The sequence below is a fragment of the Apium graveolens genome, chromosome 2 (assembly GCF_009905375.1).
Source record: "Apium graveolens cultivar Ventura chromosome 2, ASM990537v1, whole genome shotgun sequence".
Classification (NCBI taxonomy): domain Eukaryota; kingdom Viridiplantae; phylum Streptophyta; class Magnoliopsida; order Apiales; family Apiaceae; genus Apium; species Apium graveolens.
Genome location: NC_133648.1, coordinates 183,180,313 through 183,185,385, shown reverse-complemented (window position 1 = coordinate 183,185,385; position 5,073 = coordinate 183,180,313). Strand labels below are relative to the sequence as shown.

The window sequence follows — 5,073 nt, the reverse complement described above, 5'->3', positions numbered from 1 at the left end:
GCACTATATCCTGGCTGATCAGCAGGATATTGGTGTGAACTTGTATCCAGTTTAGTTCATTTATATTCATCGATAATGGCCTTCATTCTTTTCTCGCGAGGTTATCTCTTTGCAGATGGAACCAGGTTACCAGTTCATTTAACTTACTCTAGAACTGCTTATGTTTTACGGACTTGTTGAGCAACTTATGGCTCACCCCTTTCTTGTCGTTATTCACCTTATTGTTTTCAGTTAAGAAGGAAAATGAAACCTATCAGGACTCGAGCGGTAAAGAAACGAGTCAAGCCGCGGGACCCTCTCATACCAAGGGTGTTGATTCCAATTTAGGAGAAAAGCTTTGAGTTGTCTCAGCAGGTGGAGTATAGATAGTTAATGTGTGTGTTTGATTAAAGGTGAACTTAGTTTAAAAACTGGTTAGATAATGGTTTGTAATAAAGAGAGTTTGTAAGATTTTAAATTTGGTTTGTAATAAAGTTAGGTAGTGGTTCTTATTTTCATACTTCAACCTAAAAAAATCCTGGTTAGTGTGAAAGGGGTTTAGATATATTTCTGCTTATTTCCTATACATGTTGTACATGTTTGGTGATTATCTAGTAACCCCCAAACTTATACCCCGGGTCTGGAGGCTGTTACACTTAAGGCACATGACTGGACATTCTACCCTGCTCACTGAGTTCAAGAAAAGAGCTGGCCCAAGTATCACTTTTGAAGATGACATCAAGGGTTATACTGTGGGATATGGCTTGATATCAAAGGATAATGTCATCATTGAAGAAGTTTCCCTAGTGGATGGACTCAAGCACAATTTGTTGAGTATTAGCCAGCTTTCTGACAAGGGCAACTCAGTGAAATATTTAATTATGAAGCCTGTGTTGTGACTAACAAGAGAAGCAACAAAGTGGTTCTCACTGGAGTGCGAAAAGGGAATGTGTACCTAGATGGTTTCAACTCATCAAATACAGAATCTATCACTTGTCTATTTAGCAAGGCAAGTCTAGATGAAAGTTGGCTATAGCACAAGAAGTTATCCCACCTTAACTATAAGACTATGAATGAGCTAGTCAGGAAAGACTTGGTAAGAGGTATTCCTCAAGTGGAATTCTCAAATGATGGATTTTTTGATGCATGACAGAAAGGAAAGCAAATCAAGGCATCATTCAGAAAGAAGCTTGATTCAAAAATTGAAGAACCTTTGCAGTTATTGCACATGGATTTATTTGGACCAGTCAATGTATTGTCCATCTCAAGAAAAAGATAATGCCTAGTAATTGTGGATGATTTATCAAAGTTCTCTTGGATATATTTTCTAAAATTCAAAGATGAAGCTAGTGAAATCATCATCAATTACATAAGGCAAGTCAATAATCATCCTGATTTCAAAGTAAGAAGAATCAGGAGTGACAATGGAACTGAGTTCAAGAATTCTGTGATGAGATCATTTTGTGAAGATAATGGGATTATGCATGAATTCTCAGCAGCAAGAACCCCACAACAAAAATGGTGTGGTGGAAAGGAAAAACAGATCTCTTATTGAAGCTGCAAGGATAATGCTAGAAGAATCAAAGTTACCAACATATTTTTGGGCTGAAGCTGTAAATACTGCATGCTACACTCATAATATTTCATTGGTTAATCAAGCAAAATGCATGACACCCTACCAATTGTTCAAGAATAAGAAGCCAACACTAAACTTTCTTCATGTCTTTGACTGTAAATGCTAAATCTTAAGGAATCAAACTGATCAGCATGGGAAGTTTGATGCCAAAGCAGATGAAGGCATTTTTGTTGGATATGCTGTTGGAAAAGCATATAGAGTCTACAATCTCAGAACCAATATTGTTATGGAATCTGTACATGTTATATTTGATGATAAAAAGATTTAAGGACTACAAGATGGAGATTTCCATGAAAGCCTCAAATTTGACTATGTTGAGATGGTTTGTGAAAACAGTGATGATGAAAGTGATCAAGAAAAAATGTTTAAGGAAAATGCAGGAAAATCTGCAACTAATGAAGCACATAACTCAACATCCATTGAAAGACCAAGTGCATTATCCGTTGGAAGACAATATGCATCATCCTTCGAAAGGAAAAACTCAACATCCGTTGAACCATGAATAGAAATTAAGGGCTAATACAGATCACAATCAGGAAGGACCCCAACTAAAAGTTAAAGATCCACAAACTCAGGGGGAGTTTCTTCTAATCAAAACTGTGTCACACATCAAGACAACAATGAGGCCTCTTCATCTAGAGCTAATCTACCTCAACAGAAAAAATGGACTAAAGATCACCCATTTGAACTGATCATTGGTGATGCATCTTCAAGAGTGCAAAGAAGGAAAGAAACTCAAGATGAATGTCTATATAGCAGCTTTATATCTCAAGATGAGCCTAAAAAGGTAGAGGAAGCACTACGCCATATATGGCCTAACTAAACTTTTAAGTAGGGGTGTTACCTTAGATTATATAACTATAGATGTGAAAGTTTCTCCCTATCACAACACCTACACTATGCGGGTTACTAAAGCTACGGGACTGTGTTGCCATAGACCAGTGAGGTGTTAAGAAGAGATAAGATGATATAATGTGTTGGTATAGACTAAGAATAAAAGAAATAAATTTAAACCAAAAGCAAAATTTGTTTTATAAACAAATGTAATAGTAAGATTTTATCAAATAGTTGATTTATAAATAATCTCATATTTTATTTGAATATAAATTAATAAATTTTACTTAATTATTATATTAATTAATTTTAATAAGCATTAAATAATTATTTATAAAAAATAATCATGTAATAGTTTTAAATTTTTACAAATAAATTAAATTAGATAAGTTATGTTAATAATTACAATGTACGAAATTTGAATATTATGATATATTTAAAAAAAAGTTAAATTAATTGGTCAATACGTGGAATTGGGTTGGGCTGGGTTATTGATACAATTGGGTTGGGCTGGGATATAGATATAATTAGGTACGGCTGGGCCGATGGACTGAAAGGAAACAAAGTTTTAACAGACAAAAGTAAAGAGGTTACATTCTCAGAGACAGAGCGGCGAAAAGTTAGGGTTCAAGAAGCAACAAGAGTTCGGGTTGATTGAAGCTTGGAGTTACAAAAAATAAAGGGCCAAAGGTTCAATTAGCACAATCAATTTCAGGCTCTCCTTTGTAACCAATTTGGGGCTAGTATAATTAGGTCTGTAAGCACAATCTCCAGTTTCTGCTGACGATTACATGCCCCACACCCACCAGAACATACAGTGAAGGTAAGCAAACTAACTTTATTTATTCAATTTTCAGTTTTAGGGTTTTTGGTTCATTTACAACTTTGTATGTATTTATCCTCACATCCACTTATAGATTACGCTAATAATAGGCCCTGCTTTGTTACTCGTCAGTCATTTCTTCCTCCTTATGGTTTGTTAATATATAATTTTAGGTGTCTGACTTTATTGATTTAATTTAATATTGTTTATCATTGTGCAGGGTAAGAGATATGAGTTTGTGGAATTGGTGTACGGATCAGTGGTCACAACTGATGAGAAGGCCTATATTGAAGTCACTTTTAAAGCTCGTCGAAGTGGCGAGACCGAGATTACACTCTCATTTAAAGAAATAATTCACATTTCCTCGAAAAGATTAACCGGTTCTTATGATATCGAGACAGTTAGAGTACTTTGAATCATTTTAACTTCTTATCAGAAGTTACCTACATATTATGTGTATCACTGATGTCTTTTAACTTTTATATTATCACCTAGACATTCTATAATCTTTGTTTCATTGCAAGATATTCTGAAGCTTCTATTTTATCAGATGTTTTTGTTTTTTTTTCCTAATTTATTTTATATTTTTATGCTGTGTTTGTTTAGCTGATGCATATAGGCTCTTATAATCTGCCTCATAACAATTCTAATTAAATTGGCTTACATAGTTGGTTTTGACCTTCAAATGGCCCCAGCTAAGTTTCTCCCTTAATTAGCCATGAAATCATTGAAAATTCAATAATAATTATAGTTATGTGTTGCTCATATAGTATTGTATATTGTATATCTAGATAACATTCTGTGATTGTACTGTATGAGTTGTTCGACTGTTGAATGCTTGCTTTGGTAATTGGTTTCATAGCAAAAGAAGTAGAACTTTAATGAATTTATGCAAAGTTTTATTTTCATGGGCTTTGGTAAAGCACATATGGTATGTATAGTCCTCACCGGGATTACACTCTCAGGATAGAGATGGTATCTACATTTTATTATATGTATTTGTGTTCCTTGTTGTAATATCCGGGAAAATTATGTGAATATTTTATGTTAAAAGGATAAATATTATGTGTTTTAAAGTGATTATTGCCATGATATTAGATGTTATAGCTGTTATGTGTGTCTGTGCGGGCCAGAAAGTTTTTCGATGGATTAATTTGTGTTAAAACTGCAATTATAGGAATCAATCTATAATTTGGACTCGTTATTAATTACGTTTTTATCAAGGTACATGTTTTATATCGATGTATGTGCATTTGATTATATTTTACGTGTTTTTGGGTTTTCTGTTAATTTAAGTATCGTGTTTGTTTTCAAAAACGAACAGACCGGGACCCCACCGGGACGTTAAAGTCCACAAAATTCGTATTTTTATTTTTATAAAATTATTCATATCTCAAATACCCGATATCTTTGTATTTTTGAATTATTCGTAATTTTTGGGGAATTTTGACATTAATTTTGTATTTTATCGTTTTTAAAATTATTCCCCGAAATTGATATTTTGGGGCTTTATTATTTTAATTAGGGAATAAAAACACCCTTAATTTATCTTAGGGTATTCATGTATGCAATAGTATAAATAGTTGATCAGATTATTTTATTTATTTTATGTTTATAAAAAAAATTATATATATATATATAAATATTCAAGAACAAGTGGGGTTGTTCTTGAGGGTAGGGATTAAAATCAAAAGTTGAAGGTGATTCCGGGATCCGTTTGTGACGCTCATATAGTCGATTTAAACCTCTCTTCAAGCTCCATCTACTGATACAAATATCATCAACTGAGGTTAATCCTTCT

General features: G+C 33.4%; 1 long non-coding RNA gene across 1 annotated transcript; it reads left to right on the top strand.

Annotated features, from left to right (window-relative positions):
* Positions 1 to 3,016: 3,016 nt before the first annotated feature.
* Positions 3,017 to 3,836, top strand: LOC141706122 (uncharacterized). The gene is made up of 2 exons (XR_012568651.1): positions 3,017 to 3,272; positions 3,493 to 3,836. It is a non-coding gene; the product is annotated as an uncharacterized LOC141706122 (long non-coding RNA).
* The last annotated feature ends 1,237 nt before the right edge of the window (positions 3,837 to 5,073 follow it).